The sequence below is a fragment of the Mesoplodon densirostris genome, chromosome 14 (assembly GCF_025265405.1).
Source record: "Mesoplodon densirostris isolate mMesDen1 chromosome 14, mMesDen1 primary haplotype, whole genome shotgun sequence".
In the NCBI taxonomy this organism is placed as follows: Eukaryota; Metazoa; Chordata; class Mammalia; order Artiodactyla; family Ziphiidae; genus Mesoplodon; species Mesoplodon densirostris.
Window position 1 is genome coordinate 829,134 of NC_082674.1, and position 21,198 is coordinate 850,331.

The window sequence follows — 21,198 nt, forward strand, 5'->3', positions numbered from 1 at the left end:
TCTCTCTCTCCTGCCCTGTCTCTGTCTCTGAATCTTTTGTACATTTAAAAATAAAACACAGATCATTTATTTTGCCCAAGGGTTTCTCGTGAACATTTCTTGCTTATCCAGCAATCAGTATTTTTACTTGGCAGGTGGTGACTGGAATCTGATTGGAAATCCCTGTTGAAGGACATTGACCATTTAATTGAAGAGCACGTCTTCAATGCACAAGATTTCCTCCACCAGAGGCTAAAACATCTCCTTAAATGACTCCATAAAAATTTCAAAATAATAAAGTGGAAACACATCAATCGTTTTCACTAATAATTGATGATAAAATTCTGTGGGTTCAACACAGTAAATTGATTGCCTTGGAATCGACATTGCATTGAAACATGACCATGTTGAGTGATGCAAGAATGAGGCATTGTTTTATTCTCCAATTTTATTTCATATAGCCAATTGTTACAGAGAACATTTTATTTTTGGCAGAAATGCTACCTTCCTCCCCCAAATAATGAAAGAATGGAAAGACTTCCTTAAAGTGGATTAGAGGCAGGCCTAGTCCAGCGTGAAAGTCTTGCACCTATAATTTAAAATCTCCACCTAGACAATGAGTTGAATGACTATGTAAGGGCTACATATTTTAAATGATGACTCCCATACTCTGAAGTGAATTGCCTTCCAGCATTCAAAGCACTTTGCTTAGTCTCTGTGCTATGCAACTTTGCATACTTTAACACCATTCTCGTAGTTATTAGTGACCTAATGTTATTACAACTATGAAAGAAAATATGCCTCCTAAAACTTATTTTTTAAATTTCTTTACATTTTTATCTATGTTCTAGCCACTCCAACATGTTCAGCTCTGTTTCCTTCAATATCACGAAGAGAATAACCTGTGATGTTGGTAAACAGACACCTTTTGCCATAATTTAGCAACAAGTAGTTACTGTGATTTATTGGGCTGATTATTTTCTTAGATTGGCCCAATGCACATGTAAGACCGTGGCTGGTGGCTGTATTTGGGCTGATGCATGTCAGACCCTGAATTTGGATGACCACACCTCTTTTAAGAAAGTAGTGATTGCTGTGGCCACTTTGAATGCATTTCACTTGCAGGCAGTGTTTCATGGCCTCTGGGAAGTGAGGAAAATTTCAGCGGGTGTTTCAGCTTTTGGGGACCTTTGCCACCTGAGGTTGTGAGGCATCTTGAATACCTTATTAAGTGGCAGATTCAAGGCCAGAATCAAGGCTTTGGATGTTTGCTCCAGTTTGCTCCATATGTTTGCTCTGTCTCAGGTGTCTCAGGTGTCCCAGGGGCAGCCTGCAGATGTGTGACCTCAGCTCTCAGTCAGACCCAGTGATCCACCTGGGAGGGGCGGGGGAGAAGCCCCTGGCACCTGGCTGGCCCCGCACGTGGCCAGTGGCAGGAGCACCTTTCAGAGGAGCCCCTGCGATGGCTCCATGTGAAGCTGGAAGCCTGGCTCTGGCTCTTGGAGGTATTTCCACCATCTTACACCGTTTTAAGATTTACTTTGCTGCTTGAACTATCTATATCCTGCTCTTTTGTTTGTAAATAGGAACAAAGAATTTTTTGGGGGGGTTGCACAGTTAACAAGCATTTATAGAGGAGCTTCTGCACAGAACACTGGAGCATATTTTGCAGAATGTGGTCTGTAGCCACCAGCATCAGATGAAATAGGAGAGCTTTACAGGGCAGGTTTTTGGAGTTGCCCAGGCACTGCTGACCAAGTGTCTGGGTGAAGCCCAGAGCCCTGTATTCCTTGAACAAGATGCCAGGTGATTCCTATGTAAACTAAGAATGCCACGAAAGAGAGTAAGATATTGTTCCCATCAACAGTGAATTCAGATTCAGTAAGGAGGACCCATCCATACCTGCCTCCACATCCATATCACATTACATCTATTTATATGGGTCTCTCCCCAACCCCTATATATATACCCATATAGACATAGTCTGTTTTAAAGATCCCCCAACTTATCTGATGTTGGTGGTTTACAGAGTACATTTTGCAAAATATGCTCTAATGTTCTCTAATTTATAGCTACTCTATAAATACATGTTTACTGTTTCATGCAAATAAAGTAATTTTCTTTGTTCTGGGTTGTAAACAAGAGAGCAGACCCTCTGCAGGTGACCTTCCAGGGCCAGCACCACAGCTGCTGACACTTGATGGGTGCGTCCTATGTGCCAGTAGCTTGCATGAGCTGGAAACACACATTCATTCATTCAACAAACATCTGCGCCCTTTATGTGTCAAGCACTGTTGTGGATGTTGGAAATGCAGCAGTGAGTAAATAGGGAAAATTCTGTTCTCATGGAACTTAATTCTGGTGAGGGGGATGATGAACAGCAGACAAATAGAGTAAAGCATATGGTGTGTCAGATGATGAAACAAAGCCAACAGAGAGGAAGGGGAAGTGTGCGGTGTGTGCAGTTTGAAGCAGGGTCAGGGGTTCCCTTCTGGCTTCATGAGGTCAGTGTTACGATCAATTGTCCCTGCTTACAGACCCAGAAACCCAGTCCTAGAGCCTTAATGATGCCCCCCATGTCTCATTAAGGGGTAAGTGGCAGAACTAGAATTTCATACTGTAAGTCTAACAAGAAAGTGAGAATTTAAAAATATTGAATAAAAAAGATATAAGATGTATTTGCCAAGGAAGAGGATGAAGGTGACATCATAAATGTTGATGCTTGTATTCACAACTGCATCTTAAAATGAGCCCAGTTTTTATACAAAGCAGATTTCCCTGGGAGCCCACGTTCCGCTGTTGGGTGTAAATGCTTCACAGGTGCTATTTGGACTCGAGGCAGGGGCTGCATCACTCTTGTGCCCAGAGGAAAATACAGATCTTATGTGCTTGTGAGACATCTGGAATTCAGTTCAGATGGAGAAAAGGGACCCTGGGGCTGGGTGGGCTGCAGCAAACATTTAGGCTGTGTTCAGTCTAAGCCCTTGGTCCCCAGTTGGCTTTTTAGCATTTGTTCATCTTAGGAGAGTTTGAAATAGCGTTCAGTGCAGTTCAAAAATGCATGACAATCCTCCACTTAAACTGGTCCAAAGGAAACAGAAAGATTACAAAGCATAGCCAGAGGCCTGGATCAGGAGGACAACAGACATGCTTTGTTCTTTTGCTCTCCCCTCACCTCCTCTGTCACCCGGTTCAGGACACTGAGCCTCTGGCTGTTATTCCACCGGGTCGAACCTGTTTCTCTCTGGAATTCTCTTGAAACAACTGCTGTCTTCCGGGAAGGGTGTCCAGAGACATATTGGCATATGGGAAGGGCAAGCTGTATATATTTACAGCTTTTATGGTATGTTTCTGTTCCCCAAATTGGAAACACACTGGGGGCTCACCTGCAGCCCACGGCCCAGCCCTGCCCAGAGCAGACCACCCACTGCTGAAGGTCTGGCCCTGGGACACCCTTGTTCTCCCACTGGCCTGGCCACCCCTCCCAGCCCCGGCCGCCTGAGGCTGCTACCTGGCCAGGACTGCTTACCTGAGTTCTGCCCGAGATGTTGCTTTGGTTTCAGTTTTTAGCTTTTATTCCTAAGTGCATTTGTTTAACATTTACTTGGTTTTTCCCCTTGGGCTTTATGAAAAGAATGTCTTTGAATTGAAAACAGGAGAAAGAAGGAAAATAATTATTTTTTGCATATAAAACTGAGGTCACCCAATGCCTTCAAAATGAACCTTATAAGTTTCTGCACTAAGTAGCTACTGAAAGTATGGTCCATATGTGGCAGAATGCGGTGGCCGGTGCCACTGCAGTTCTACTTCCTAAGAAGGTAAAGACCTGGCTTTCTTAGGTCATTATCATCCCTCCGGGATGTGCGGTGTGGTTTAGAACCCTCAGAGCATGTTTTGTTTATCCGTCCTTTAGTTCAGCAGTGCACGTGGATCTCTAAGTGTCCATGGGCTGGGGCTGCAGGTGAAAGTATGCATCAGAAAAGCCTCCAGTTCTCCTAGATCATAACTGTGTTAAGAGCAACAATATATCTGCTTTGCTTCCTATAGACGACTCTGCATTTAGCTGAATATTTGAAACCTAGTAGACACTCCATAAATGATTCTGAATGATTATGGATCAATGGAACGGAATAGAGAACGCAGAATGAAACCCACACGCCTACAGCCAACTAATCTTCAACAAAGGAGGCAAGAATATACAATGGGAAAAAAGACAATCTCTTCATCAAGTGGTGCTGGGAAAGTTGGCCAGCCACATGTAAATCAATGAAGTTAGAACACACCCTCACACCATACACAAAAATAAACCCAAAATGGCTTAAAGACTTAAACATAAGTCATGACACCATGAAACTCCTAGAAGAGAACATAGGCAAAACATTCTCTGACATAAATCGTACCAAAGTTTCCTTAGATCACTCTCCAAGGCAATAGAAATAAAAGCAAAAATAAACAAGTGGGACCTAATCAAACTTACAAGTTTTTTTTTTTTTTTTTTTTTTTTTTGTGGTACGCGGGCCTCTCACTGTTGTGGCCTCTCCCGTTGCGGAGCACAGGCTCCGGACACGCAGGTTCAGCAGCCATGGCTCACGGGCCCAGCCACTCCGCGGCATGTGGGATCTTCCCAGACTGGGGCACGAACCCGTGTCCCCTGCATCGGCAGGCAGACTCTCAACCACTGCACCACCAGGGAAGCCCCAAGCTTTTTTTTTAACATCTTCATTGGAGTATAATTGCTTTACAATGTTGTGTTAGTTTCTGCTGTATAACAATGTGAATCAGCTATATGTATACATATATCCCCATATCCCCTCCCTCTTAAGCCTCCCTCCCACCCCTCTAGGGGGACACAAAGCACCAAGCTGATCTCCCCATGCGATGTAGCTGCTTCCCACTAGCTATCTATTTTACATTTAGTAGTGTATATATGTCCATGCCACTCTCTCACTTCGTCCCATCTTACCCTCCCCCACTACCATGTCCTCAAGTCCATTCTCTATGTCTGAGTCTATCCTGTCCTGCCCCTAGGTTTATCAGAACCTTTTTTTTTTTAGATTCCATGTATGTGTGTTAGCATTTGTATTTGTTTTTCTCTTTCTGACTTACTTCACTCTGTATAACAGACTCTATGTCCATTCACTTCACTACAGATAATTCAATTTTGTCTCTTTTCATGGCTGACTAATATCTCATTTTATATGTGTGCCACATCTTCTTTATCCATCCATCTGTCAATGGACACTTAGGTTGTTTCCATGTCCTGGCTATTTTAAATAGTGCTGCAATGAACATTGTGATACATGACTCTTTTTGAATTATGGTTTTCTCAGGGTATATGTCCAGTAGTGGGATTGCTGGGTCATACGGTAGTTCTATTTTTAGTTTTTTAAGGACCTTCCATACTGTTCTCCATAGTGGCTGTATCAATTTACATTCTCACCAACAGTGCAAGAGGGTTCCCTTTTCTCAACACCCTCTCCAGGATTTATTGTTTATAGATTTTTTGATGATGGCCATTCTGACAGGTGTGAGGTGATACCTCACTGTAGTTTTGGTTTGCATTTCTCTAATGATTAGTGATGTTGAGCATCCTTTCATGTGTTTGTTGGCAACCTATATATCTTCTTTGGAGAAATGTCTATTTAGATCTGCTGCCCATTTTTGGATTGGGTTGTTTCGTTTTTTTGATATTGAGCTGCATGAGCTGCTTGTATATTTTGGAGGTTAATCCTTTGTCAGTTGCTTCATTTGCAAATATTTTCTCCCATTCTGAGGGTTGTCTTTTCGTCTTGTTTATGGTTTCCTTTGCTGTGCAAAAACTTTTAAGTTTAATTAGGTCCCATTTGTTTATTTTTGTTTTTATTTCCATTTCTCTAGGAGGTGGGTCAAAAAGGATCTTGCTGTGATTTATGTCAAAGAATATTCTTCCTATGTTTTCCTCTAAGAGTTTTAGTGTCTGACCTTACATTTAGGTCTTTAACCCATTTTGAATTTATTTTTCTGTATGCTGTTAGGGAGTGCTCTAATTTCATTCTTTTACCTGTAGCTGTCCATTTTTCCCAGCACCACTTATTGAAGAGGCTGCCTTTTCTCCATAATATATTCTTGTCTCCTTTATCAAAGATAAGGTGACCATATGTGCATGGGTTTAATCTCTGGGCTTTCTATCCTGTTCCATTGATCTATATTTCTGTTTTTGTGCCAGTACCATACTGTCTTGATTACTGTAGCTGTGTAGTATAGCCTGAAGTCAGGGAGCCTGATTCCTCCCACTCGGTTTTTCTTTCGCAAGATTGCTTTGGCTATTCAGGGTCTTTTGTGTTTCCATACAAATTGTGAAAATTTTTGTTCTAGTTCTGTGAAAAATGCCATTGGTATTTTGGTAGGTATTGCATTGAATCTGTAGATTGCTTTGGGTAGTATAGTCATTTTCACAATGTTGATTCTTCCAGTCCGAGAGCATGGTATATCTCTCCATCTGTTTGTATCATCTTTAATTTATTTCATCAGTGTCTTACAGTTTTGTGTATACAGGTTTTAAATAGGTTTATTCCTAGGTATTTTATTATTTTTGTTGCAATGGTAAATGGGAGTGTTTTTTTAATTTCTCTTTCAGATTTTTCATCATTAGTGTATAGGAATGCAAGAGATTTCTGTGAATTACTTTTGTATCCTGCTACTTTACCAAATTCATTGATTAGCTCTAGTAGTTTTCTGGTAGCATCTTTAGGATTCTCTATGTATAGTATCATGTCATCTGCAAACAGTGACAGCTTTACTTTTCTGATTTGGATTTTTATTTCTTTTTCTTCTCTGATTGCTGTGGCTAAAGCTTCCAAAACTATGTTGAGTAATCGTGGTGAGAGTGGACAACATTGTCTTGTTCCTGATCTTAGAGGAAATGGTTTCAGTTTTTCACCATTGAGAATGATGTTGCTGTGGGTTTTTCATATATAGCCTTTATTATGTTGAGTTAGGTTCCCTCTATGCCTATTTTCCAGAGGGCTTTTATCATAAATGGGTGTTGAATTTTGTCAAAAGCTTTTTCTGCATCTATTGAGATGATCATATGGTTTTTATTCTTCAATTTGTTAATATGGTGTATCACATTGATTGATTTGCATATACTGAAGAATCCTTGCATTTCTGGGATAAACCCCACTTGATCATGGTGTATGGTCCTTTTAATGTGCTGTTGGATTCTGTTTGCTAGTATTTTTTTGAGGAGTTTTGCATCTATGTTCATCAGTGATACTGGCCTATAGTTTTCTTTTTTTGTGATATTTTTGTCTGGTTTTGGTATCAGGGTGATGGTGGCCTCGTAGAATGAGTTTGGGAGTGTTCCTCCCTCTGCTATAATTTGGAACAGCTTGAGAAGGATAGGTGTTAGCTCTTCTCTAAATGTTTGATAGAATTAACCTGTGAGACCATCTGGTCGTGGGCTTTTGTTTGTTGGAAGATTTTTAATCACAGTTTCAATTTACTTACTTGTGATTGTTCTGTTTATATTTTCTATTTCTTCCTGGTTCAGTCTCAGAAGGTTGTGCTTTTCTAAGAATTTGTCCATTTCTTCCAGGTTGTCCATTTTATTGGCATGTAGTTCTTGTAGTAATCCTTTATGATTCTTTGTATTTCTGCTGTGTCAGTTGTTACTTCTCCTTTTTCATTTCTAATTCTGTTGTTTTGAGTCTTCTCCCTTTTTTTCTTGATGAGTCTGGCTAGTGGTTTATCAATTTTGTTTATCTTCACAAAGAACCAACTTTTAGTTTTATTGATCTTTGCTGTTGTTTCCTTCATTTCTTTTTCAATTATTTCTGATCTGATCTTTATGATTTCTTTCCTTCTGCTAACTTCGGGATTTTTTTGTTCTTCATTCTCTAATTGCCTTAGGTGTAAGGTTAGGTTGTTTATTTGAAATGTTTCTTGTTTCTTCAGGTAGGATTGTATTGCTATAAACTCTCCTCTTAGAACTGCTTTTGCTGCATCCCATAGGTTTTGGGTTTTTGTGTTTTCATTGTCATTTGTTTCTAGGTACTTTTTGATTTCCTCTTTGATTTCTTCAGTGATCTCTTGGTTATTTAGTAGCATATTGTTTAGCCTTCATGTGTTTTTATTTTTTACTGTTTTTTTTCTGTAAGTGATATCTAGTCTCATAGTGTTGTGGTCAGAAAAGATACTTGATATGATTTCAATTTTCTTAAATTTACCAAGGCTTGATTTGTGACCCAAGATATGATCTATCCTGAAGAATGTTCAATGAGCACTTGAGAAGAAAGTGTATTCTGTTGTTTTGGGATGGAATGTCCTATAAATATCAATTAAGTCTATATTGTTTAATGTGTCATTTAAAGCTTGTGTTTCCTTATTTATTTTCATTTTGGATGATCTTTCCATTGGTGAAAGTGAGGTGTTAAAGTCCCCTACTATGACTGTGTTACTGTCGATTTCTCCTTTTATGGCTGTTAGCATTTGCCTTATGTATTGAGGTGTTCCTATGTTGGGTGCATAAATATTTACAATTGTTATATCTTCTTCTTGGATTGATCCCTTGGTCATTATGCAGTGTCCTTCTTTGTCTCTTCTAACAGTCTTTATTTTAAAGTCTATTTTTTCTGATATAATTGCTACTCCAGCTTTCTTTTGATTTCCATTTGCATGGAGTATCTTTTTCCATCCCCTCACTTTCAGTCTGTATGTGTCCCTAGGTCTGAAGTGGGTCTCTTGTAGACAGCATAATATGGGTCTTGTTTTTGTATCCATTCAACAAGTGTATGTCTTTTGGTTGGAGCATTTAATCCATTGACATTTAAGGTAATTATCAATATGTATATTCCGATTGCCATTTTCTTAATTTTTTGGGGTTTATTTTTGTAGTTCTTTTCCTTCTCTTGTGTTTCCTGCCTGGAGAAGTTCCTTTAGCATTTGTTGTAAAGCTGGTTTAGTGGTGCTGAATTCTCTTAACTTTTGCTTGTCTGTAAAGGTTTTAATTTCTCCATTGAATCTGAATGAGATCCTTGCTGGTTAGAGTAATCTTGGTTGTAGGTTTTTCCTTTTCATCACTTTAAATATGTACTGCCACTCCCTTCTGGCTTGCAGAGTTTCTGCTAAAAAATCAGCTGTTAACTTTATGGGGATTCCCTTGTATGTTATTTGTTGCTTTTCCCTTGCTGCTTTTAATATTTTTTCTTTGTATTTAATTTTTGATAGCTTGATTAGCATATGTCTTGGTGTGTTTCTCCTTGGATTTATCCTGTATGGGACTCTCTGTACTTCCTGGACTTAACTGACTATCTCCTTTCCCATGTCAGGGAAATTTTCTGCTATAATCTCTTCAAATATTTTCTCAGAACCTTTCTTTTTCTTTTCCTCTTCTTCTGGTACCCCTATAATCCGAATGTTGGTGTGTTTAATGTTGTCCCCGATGTCTCTGAGACTGTCCTCAATTCTTTTCATTCTTGTTTCTTTATTCTGCTCTGTGGTAGTTATTTCCACTATTTTATCTTCCAGTTCACGTATCCATTCTTCTGCCTCAGTTATTCTGCGATTGATTTCTTCTAGAGAATTTTTAATTTCACTTATTGTGTTGTTCATCATTGTTTGTTTGCTCTTTAGTTCTTCTTGGTCCTTGTTAAACGTTTCTTGTATTTTCTCCATTCTATTTCCAAGATTTTGAATCATCTTTCCTAACATTACTCTGAATTCTTATTTAGATAGACTGCCTATTTCCTCTTCATTTGTTTGTTCTGGTGGGTTTTTACCTTGCTCCTTCACCTGCTGTGTATTTCTCTGTCTTCCCATTTTGCTTAAATTACTGTGCTTGCGTTTTTCTTTTCGCAGGCTGCAGGTTCATAGTTCCCATTGTTTCTGGTGTCTGCCCCCAGTGGGTAAGGTTGGTTCAGTGGCTTGTGTAGGCTTCCTGGTGGAGAGGACTGGAACCTGTGTTCTGGTGGGTGAGGCTGGATCTTTTCTTTCTGGTGTGCAGGGCTGTGTCCAGTGGTGTGTTTTGGGGTGTCTGTGAACTTAGTATGATTTTAGGCAGCCTCTCTGCTAACAGGTGGGGTTGTGTTCCTGTCTTGCTAGTTGTTTGACATGAGGCATCCAGCACTGGAGGTTGCTGGCCGTTGGGTGGAGCTGGGTCTTAGTGTTGAGATGGAGATCTCTGGGAGAGCTCTCACTGACTGATATTACTGGGGCCTGGAGGTTTTTGGTGGTCCAATGTCCTGAACTCAGCTCTCCCACCTCAGAGGCTCAGGCTTGACACCAGGCTGGAGCACCAAGACCCTGTCAGCCACATGGCTCAGAAAAAAAGGGAGAAAAAAAGAAAGAGAAAAACTAAAATAAAATAAATAAAACAATAAAAAAATATTAAAATAAAAAAACAAAAAAGCAATTAAAAAAAAAGAGACGAGAGCAACCAAACCAATAAACACATCCACCAATGATAACAAGTGCTAAAAACTATACTAAGATAAACATAAAAATCAGAAACAAATCAGTCATACACAGCAAACCCCAGGTCTACAGTTGCTCCTAAAGTCCACCACCTCAATTTTGGGATGATTCGTTATCTATTCAGGTATTCCACAGATGCAGGGTACATCAAGTTGATTGTGGGGATTTAATCTGCTGCTCCTGGGGCTGCTGGGAGAGATTTCCCTTTCTCATCTTTGTTTGCACAGCTCCTGGGGTTCAGCTTTGGATTTGGCCCCGCCTCTGCGTGTAGGTTGCCCTCAGGCTTCTGTTCCCACCCAGACAGGATGGGATTAAAGCAGAGGCTGGTTAAGGGGCTCTGGCTCACTCAAGCTGTGGGGAGGGAGGGGTACAGAATGCAGGGCAAGCCTGCGGTGGCAGAGACTAACATCACGTTGCAACAGCCTGAGGTGTGCAATGTGTTCTCCCAGGGAAGTTATCACTGGATCACGGGACCCTGGCAGTGGTGGGCTGCACAGTCTCCTGGAAGGGAGGTGTGGATAGTGACCTGTGCTTGCACACAGAATTCATGGTAGCTGCAGCAGCAGCCTTAGTGTTTCATGCCCATCTCTGGGGTCTGCGATGAGAGCCATGGCTCATGCCCACCTCTGTTCATTTAGGCAATACTCTGCCTTCTGTGGGCAGACAGGGAAGGAATCCCCTCTCCTTGCACACCCCAAAACAATGGTCTCTTGCCTCTCCAGCAGGTCTAGACTTTTTCCTGAACTCCTTCCCAGCTAGCTGTGGTGCACTAGCCCCCTTCAGGCTGGGTTCATGCAGCCAACCTCAGTTCTCTCCCTGGGATCTGATCTCTGAAGCCCGATTCTCAGCTCCCAGCTCCCATCTGCCCCGGCAGGTGAGCAGACAAGCCTCTCAGGCTGGTGGGTGCTGGTTGGCAGTGATCCTCTGTGCCAGAATCTCTCTGCTTTGCCCTCTGCACCCCTGTTGCTGCACTCTCCTCCATGGCTCCAAAGCTTACCCCTGCCCACCCACCTTCTCTGCCAGTGAAGGGGCTTCCTAGTGTATGGAAATATTTCCTCCCTCACAGCTCCCTCCCAGAGGTGCAGGTCCCATCCCTATCCTTTTGTCTCTGTTTTTTTTTTTTTCTTTTGCTCTACCCAGGTATGTGGGGGAGTTTCTTGCCTTTTGGGAAGTCTGAGGTCTCCTGCCAGCATTCAGTAGGTGTTCCGTAAGAGTTGTTCCACGTGTAGATGTATTTTTGATGTATTTGTGGGGAGGAAGGTGATCTCCACGTCTTACTGCTCTGCCATGTTGAAGGTCCCTCCAAACTTACAAGCTTTTGAACAACGAGAGAAACCACAAAATGAAAACACAACCTACAGGCTGGGAGAAAATATCTGCAAATGATGCGAGTGACAAGGGCTTAATTTCCAAAATATATAGATAGCTCATAAAACTCAATAACAAAAAAGTGAACAACCCAATCAAAAAATGGGCAGAAGACCTAAATAGACATTTCTCCAAAGAAGACATACAGATGGTCAACAGGCACATGAAAAGATGCTCAGTATCACTAAATATCAGAGAAATGCAAATCAAAACTATAGTGAGATGTCACCTCATACCGGTCAGAATGGCCATAATTAAAAAACCTACAAATAACAAATGCTGGAAGGGTGTGGAGAAAAGGGAGCCTTCCTACATTGTTGGTGGGAATGTAAGTTGGTGCAGCCACTATGGAAAACAGTAAGGAGTTTCCTCAAAAAACTAAAAACAGAGTTGCCATGTGATCCAGTAATCCCACTCCTGGGCATATATCTGGACAAAGCTATACTTCAAAAGTATACATGCCCCCATTGTTCATAGCAGCACTATTTACAATATCCAAGACATGGAAACAACCTAAATGTCCATCGACAGATGAATGGATAAAGAAGATGTGGTACATATATACAATGGAATATTAGTCAGCCATAAAAAGGAATGAAATAATGCCATTTGCAGCAACATGGATGGACATAGACATGCTCATACTAAGTGAAGTCAAAAAGACAATTTTTGTATGGTATCACTTACACGGAGAATCTAAAATATGACACAAATGAACCTATCTATAAAACAGAAGCAGACTCACAGACAGAGAACAGACTTGTGGTTGCCAAGGGGGAGGGAAGGTGGGGGAGGGATGGATTGGGAGTTTGGGATTCGCAGATGCAAACTATTATATATAGAATAGATAAACAACAAGGTCTTACTGTATAGCACAGGGAACTATATTCAATATCCTGTGATTAATGATAATGGAAAAGAATATGAAAAAGAATGTGTACATATATGTATAACTAAATCACGTTGCTGTACAGCAGAAATTAACACAACATTGTAAATCAACTATACTTCAAAAAGATACATTTAAAAGAAAGAAAAAAATGTTTCTGAATGATTGAATCAATGTCTTTACTCAGTTTAATGACCAAGAATGGACATTTTTAGACTTTTATCTCTTTCCAAATCAAAGCCACTTGCTAGGTGATATTGAAAACACTCTCCTAAAATACATAGCTATTTAAATTGGTTTATAATGGTTATCACAGAAAAAATATTCAAAAAGGCCTAATTAATCAAAATAGCAGTTAATAATCCAAGAGGAAGCATTTCTTTGATTGGGACTACCAGCAAGTGTTTACCAAAATGGTACTACAGACTTCCGGGTAAGATGGCGGAAGAGTAAGACGCGGAGATCACCTTCCTCCCCACAGATACACCAGAAATACAGCTACACGTGGAACAACTCCTACAGAACACCTACTGAACGCTGGCAGAAGACCCCAGACCTCCCAAAAGGCAAGAAACTCCCCACATACCTGGGTAGGGCAAAGCAGAGAGATTCCTGCACAGAGGAGCGGTGCCGAGCAGCACTCACCAGCCGGAGAGGATTGTCTGCTCCCCCGCCGGGGCGGGTGGCGCTGGAGCTGAGGCTCGGGCTTCAGTCAGAGCGCAGGGAGAGGACTGGGACTGGCGGCGAGAACTCAGCCTGAAGGGGGGCTAATGTGCCACAGCTAGCCGGGAGGGAGTCCGGGAAAACTCTGGAGCTGCCGAAGAGGCAGGAGACTTTTTCTTCCCTCTTGGTTTCCTGGTGTGCAAGGAGAGGGGATTAAGAGCGCCACGTAAAGGAGCTCCAGAGACGGGCGCGAGTCGCGGCTGAAAGCGCCGAGCCCAGAGACGGGCGTGGGACGCTGGGGCTGCTGCTGCCACCGCCAAGAAGCCTGTGTGCGAGCGCAGGTCACTGTCCACACCGCCCTTCCGGGAGCCTGTGCAGCCTCCCACTGCCGGGGTCCCGGGATCCAGGGGCGGCTTCCCTGGGAGAACGCACGGCGCGCCTCGGGCTGGTGCAACGTCACGCCGACGTCTGCCGCTGCAGGCTCGCCCCGCACTCCGTGCCCCTCCCTCCCGCCCGGCCTGAGTGAGCCAGAGTCCCGGAAGAGGCTGCTCCTTTAACCCTGTCCTGTCTGAGCGAAGAACAGACGCCCTCCGGCGACCTACACGCAGAGGCGGGGCCAAATCCAAAGCTGAGACCCAGGAGCTGTGAGAACAAAGAAGAGAAAGGGAAACCTCTCCCAGCAGCCTCAGAAGCAGCGGATTAAAGCTCCACAATCAACTTCATGTACCCTGCATCTGTGGAATACATGAATAGACAACAAATCATCCCAAATTGAGTAGCCAGGAGTCAGTGCTGTGCCTCTGAGGTGGGAGAGCCAACTTCAGGACACTGGTCCACAAGAGACCTCCCAGCTCCACATAATATCAAACGGCGAAAATCTTCCACAGATCTCCATCTCAACACCAGCACCCAGCTTCACTCAACGACCAGCAAGCTACAGTGCTGGACACCCTATGCCAAACAACTAGCAAGACAGGAACACAATGCCACCCATTAGCAGAGAGGCTGCCTCAAATCATAAAAAGTCCGCAAACACCCCAAAACACACCACCAGACGTGGACCTGCCCACCAGAAAGACAAGATCCAGCCTCATCCACCAGAACACAGGCAGTAGTCCCCTCCACCAAGAAGCCTACACAACCCACTAAACCAACCTTAGCCACTGGGGACAGACACCAAAAACAACGGGAACTACGAACCTGCAGCCTGTAAAAAGGAGACCCCAAACACAGTAACATAAGCAAAATGAGAAGACAGAAAAACACACAGCAGGAGAAGGAGCAAGATAAAAACCCACCAGACCTAACAAATGAAGAGGTAATAGGCAGTCTATCTGAAAAAGAATTCAGAATAATGATGGTAAAGATGATCCAAAATCTTGGAAATAGAATAGACAAAATGCAAGAAACAGTTAACAAGGACCTAGAAGAACTAAAGACGAATCAAGCATTGATTAAAAACACAATAAATGAAATAAAAAATACTCTAGATGGGATCAATAGCAGAATAACTGAGGCAGAAGAACGGATAAGTGAGGTGGAAGAGAAAATAGTGGAAATAACTGCTGCACAGCAAAATAAAGAAAAAAGAATGAAAAGAACAGAGGACAGTCTCAGAGACCTCTGGGACAACATTAAACGCACCAACATTCGAATTATAGGGGTTCCAGAAGAAGAAGAGAAAAAGAAAGGGACTGAGAAAATATTTGAAGAGATTATAGTTGAAAACTTCCCTAATATGGGAAAGGAAATAGTTAATCAAGTCCAGGAGGCACAGAGAGTCCCATACAGAATAAATCCAAGGAGAAATACACCAAGACACATATTAATCAAACTGTCAAAAATTAAACACAAAGAAATCATATTAAAAGCAGCAAGGCAAAACCAACAAATAACACACAAGGGAATCCCCATCAGGATAACAGCTGATCTCTCAGCAGAAACTCTACAAGCGAGAAGGGAGTGGCAGGACATACTTAAAGTGATGAAGGAGAAAAACCTGCAACCAAGATTACTCTACCCAGCAAGGATCTCATTCAGATTTGATGGAGATATTAAAACCTTTACAGACAAGCAAAAGCTGAGAGAGTTCAGCACCACCAAACCAGCTTTACAACAAATGCTAAAGGAACTTCTCTAGGCAAGAAACACAACAGAAGGAAAAGAACTACAATAACGAACCCAAAACAATTAAGAAAATGGGAATAGGAACATACATATCAATAATTACCTTAAATGTAAATGGACTAAATGCTCCCACCAAAAGACACAGACTGGCTGAATGGATACAAAAACAAGACCCATATATATGCTGTCTACAAGAGACCCACTTCAGACCTAGAGACACATACAGACTGAAAGTAAGGGGATGGAAAAAGATATTCCATGCAAATGGAAACCAAAAGAAAGCTGGAGTAGCAATTCTCATATCAGACAAAATAGACTTTAAAATAAAGACTACTAGAAGAGACAAAGAAGGACACTACATAATGATCAAGGGATCAATCCAAGAAGAAGATATAACAATTGTAAATATTTATGCACCAAACATAGGAGCACCTCAATACATAAGGGAAATATTAACAGCCATAAAAGGAGAAATCGACAGTAACACAATCATAGTAGGGGACTTTAACACCCCACTTTCACCAATGGACAGGTCATCCAAAATGAAAATAAATAAGGAAACACAAGCTTTAAATGATATATTAAACAAGATGGACTTAATTGATATTTATAGGACATTCTATCCAAAAACAACAGAATACACATTTTTCTCAAGTGCTCATGGAACATTCTCCAGGATAGATCATATCTTGGGTCACAAATCAAGCCTTGGTAAATTTAAGAAAATTGAAATTGTATCAAGTATCTTTTCCGACCACAATGCTATGAGACTAGATATCAATTACAGGAAAAGAGCTGTAAAACATACAAACACATGGAGGCTAAACAATACACTACTTAATAACGAAGTGATCACTGAAGAAATCAAAGAGGAAATTAAAAAAATACCTAGAAACAAATGACAATGGAGACACGACGACCCAAAACCTATGGGATGCAGCAAAAGCAGTTCTAAGAGGGAAGTTTATGGCAATACAATCCCACCTTAAGAAACAGGAAATATCTCGAATAAACAACCTGACCCTGCACCTAAAGCAATTAGAGAAAGAAGAACAAAAACATCCCAAAGTTAGCAGAAGGAAAGAAATCATAAAAATCAGATCAGAAATAAATGAAAAAGAAATGAAGGAAACGATAGCAAAGATCAATAAAACTAAAAGCTGGTTCTTTGAGAAGATAAACAAAATTGATAAACCATTAGCCAGACTCATCAAGAAAAAAAGGGAGAAGACTCAAATCAATAGAATTAGAAATGAAAAAGGAGAAGTAACAACTGACACTGCAGAAATACAAAAGATCATGAGAGATTACTATAAGCAACTCTATGCCAATAAAATGGACAACCTGGAAGAAATGGACAAATTCTTAGAAATGCACAACCTGCCAAGACTGAATCAGGAAGAAATAGAAAATATGAACAGACCAATCACAAGCACTGAAATTGAAACTGTGATCAAAAATCTTCCAACAAACAAAAGCCCAGGACCAGTTGGCTTCACAGGCGAATTCTATCAAGCATTTAGAGAAGAGCTAACACCTATCCCTCTCAAACTCTTCCAAAATATAGCAGAGGGAGGAACACTCCCAAACTCATTCTACGAGGCCACCATCACCTTGATACCAAAACCAGACAAGGATGTCACAAAGAAACAAAACTACAGGCCAATATCACTGATGAACATAGATGCAAAAATCCTCAACAAAATACTAGCAAACAGAATCCAACAGCACATTAAAAGGATCATACACCATGATCAAGTGGGGTTTATTCCAGGAATGCAAGGATTCTTCAATATATGCAAATCATTCAATGTGATACACCATATTAACAAACTGAAGGAGAAAAACCATATGATCATCTCAATAGATGCAGAGAAAGCTTTTGACAAAATTCAACACCCATTTATGATAAAAACCCTGCAGAAAGTAGGCATAGAGGGAACTTTCCTCAACATAATAAAGGCCATATATGACAAACCCACAGCCAGCATCGTCCTCAATGGTGAAAAACTGAAACCATTTCCACTAAGATCAGGAACAAGACAAGGTTGCCCACTCTCACCACTCTTATTCAACATAGTTTTGGAAGTTTTAGCCACAGCAATCAGAGAAGAAAAGGAAATAAAAGGAATCCAAATGGGAAAAGAAGAAGTAAAGCTGTCACTCTTTGCAGATGACATGATACTATACATAGAGAATCCTAAAGATGCTACCAGAAAACTACTAGAGCTAATCAATGAATTTGGTAAAGTTGCAGGATACAAAATTAATGCACAGAAATCTCTGGCATTCCTATACACTAATGATGAAAAATCTGAAAGTGAAATCAAGGAAACACTCCCATTTACCATTGCAACAAAAAGAATAAAATATCTAGGAATAAACCTACCTAAGGAGACAAAAGACCTGTATGCAGAAAATTATAAGACACTGATGAAAGAAATTAAAGATGATACAAATAGATGGAGAGATGTACCATGTTCTTGGATTGGAAGAATCAACATTGTGAAAATGACTCTACTACCCAAAGCAATCTACAGATTCAATGCAATCCCTATCAAACTACCAATGGCATTTTTCACAGAACTAGAACAAAAAATTTCACAATTTGTATGGAAACACAAAAGACCCCGAATAGCCAAAGCAATCTTGAGAACGAAAAACGGAGCTGGAGGAATCAGGCTCCCTGACTTCAGACTATACTACAAAGCTACAGTAATCAAGACAGTATGGTACTGGCACAAAAACAGAAAGATAGATCAATGGAACAGGATAGAAAGCCCAGAGATAAACCCACGGACATATGGTCACCTTATCTTTGATAAAGGAGGCAGGAATGTACAGTGGAGAAAGGACAGTCTCTTCAATAAGTGGTGCTGGGAAAACTGGACAGGGACATGTAGAAGTATGAGATTAGATCACTCCCTAACACCATACACAAAAATTAGCTCAAAATGGATTAAAGACCTAAATGTAAGGCCAGACACTATCAAACTCCTAGAGGAAAACATAGGCAGAACACTCTATGACATAAATCACAGCAAGATCCTTTTTGACCCACCTCCTAGAGAAATGGAAATAAAGACAAAAATAAACACATGGGACCTAATGAAACTTCAAAGCTTTTGCACAGCAAAGGAAACCATAAACAAGACGAAAAGACAACCCTCAGAATGGGAGAAAATATTTGCAAATGAAGCAACTGACAAAGGATTAATCTCCAAAATTTATAAGCAGCTCATGCAGCTCAATAGCAAAAAAACAAACAACCCAATCCAAAAATGGGCAGAAGACCTAAATAGACATTTCTCCACAGAAAATATACAGACAGCCAACAAACACATGAAAGGATGCTCAACATCTTTACTCATTAGAGAAATGCAAATCAAAACTACAATGAGATATCATCTCACACCAGTCAGAATGGCCATCATCAAAAAATCTAGAAACAATAAATGCTGGAGAGGGTGTGGAAAAAAGGGAACACTCTTGCACTGCTGGTGGGAATGTGAATTGGTACAGCCACTATGGAGAACGGTATGGAGGTTCCTTAAAAAACTACAAATAGAACTACCATATGACCCAGCAATCCCACTACTGGGCACATACCCTGAGAAAACCATAATTCAAAAAGAGACATGTACCAAAATGTTCATAGCAGCCCTATTTACAATAGCCCAGAGATGGAAACAACCTAAGTGTCCATCATCGGATGAATGGATAAAGAAGATGTGGCACATATATACAATGGAATATTACTCAGCCATAAAAAGAAATGAAATTGAGCTATTTGTAATGAGGTGGATGGACCTAGAGTCTGTCATACAGAGTGAAGTAAGTCAGAAAGAGAAAGACAAATACTGTATGCTGACACATATATATGGAATTTAAGAAAAAAATGTCATCAAGAACATAGGGGTAAGACAGGAATAAAGACACAGACCTACTAGAGCATGGACTTGAGGATATGGGGAGGGGGAAGGGTAAGCTGTGACAAAGTGAAAGAGCGGCATGGACATATATACACTACCAAACGTAAGGTAGATAGCTAGTGGGAAGCAGCCGCATAGCACAGGGAGATCAGCTCGGTTCTTTGTGACCGCCTGGAGGGGTGGGATAGGGAGGGTGGGAGGGAGACGCAAAAGGGAGGGGATATGGGAACATATGTATATGTATAACTGATTAAATTTGTAAAAAAAAAAAATGGTACTACATGTCCCCAAGTTTTATATTATATATTTTCATATCATATGTTATATATATCATATATAGCACACAATGTTTCCTGCATCCATACTGAATAAATGCCTAATATCTAAATCATAGCACAAACTGTAATGTCATCATGTGGAGTTCACATGGATTTTTGACTCATTGCTGAGCAGATATTTATAGAATGGGAAAGGCAGGCACTCTGAGGTGATTCCTTCTACCATCTACCCTGGTCCGAAAGCATCATAGGAACTTAAATCTACATTGGCTGAGGGGGGCTGGGTATTCCCAAATCACCTCTCACTGTCAGCCTGGCGGAAATGATTGAGAAAATTTTCTTTCAGTCCCTGAACAGTGAGCAAAGAGCTTGTTGGTCTGTGCTGAGTTGGGTAGGAGTGTCGTCAGGGGTGGAGTTCAGGCAGTGGAGGGAGGGACCCAGAACAGTGTCCCGGGGGCTGGCTGCCAGGTCCATGCTTGGGACAGGGCTCTGGGCCCAGCTGCAACTAATTAGCTTAAGACCCTGGACTTTGGCCTCTGTGCCCTCAAATGAGAAACAAGAAGACAAACTTAGAAGATCTCTTAGAACCATTCACACTCTGTGCAAATTCAGTGGTCTAGTTTCATGATTCACCATTCATCCAAGTAAATGGTATTTTTCACTTTTCAACTAAATTACTTTCTGTTGTATAGTCAGAGCTGTCAACCCACACAAGAGTTAAGTTGGAGGCTTTAGTTTAATTAACACGTTTACTGTGATGGAATAAAAATCAGAGCCTGTCGCTACCAGCCCCGTGAGTGGCAGGGATTTGTACCGTGATCTGTGATCAGTGGGAGGCCAGAGGGTCTGCTGGGAGGTCCTTGAGTCTCCTTCCTGCCTGGCTTGGGGTCCTGGGGCCGGCGTAGGGGTTGGATGGGGGGAGCGGTTGGGCAGGCAGCAGCTGGTGGCCACGGGGCCTCCAGTGTGTCAACTGCTGAGCAAGGTCTTTGACTCAAGAGGTCACCCCCGCCAGGCTCCGCCCCCAGCTTCTCAGCACCTCCTCTGCGAGTCCCCATCACGCTCGCTTTTAATGAAAGGCTTGATCGTTTCATGAGTCAGAGATGATGGCAAATTGCACCAGATTGGCACCTAGGCCTATGCTAGTTTCAGGAGAACTTGTCTCTGTCACTTTGGCAAAAAGTTAATCCTATGTTTGCAAAAAAAAAATTTTTTTTGGCTTCTGATCCTCTAAGACTCAGATTTCCTACTGCCTTGCAACTTATCAGCTTTGTTTTATAAGAGATAAAACTTCAAGTTTAGTAACACATAAATTTGAAAGCTAAGTCATGGTCATAGTAGTGCTAATATGAGGAAAAGTAGATTAAGAAACCTAATTTTGTATTGTTTTTACAATAGAACAACAACCAGATGCCCGTAGAACATGGTGTCAGCCAAAAAATGGAGCACATGTCAAGGAGCAGAGATAATAGAATACTGACCTCCACCTCACCCACCTTCTAAAAAATAACCC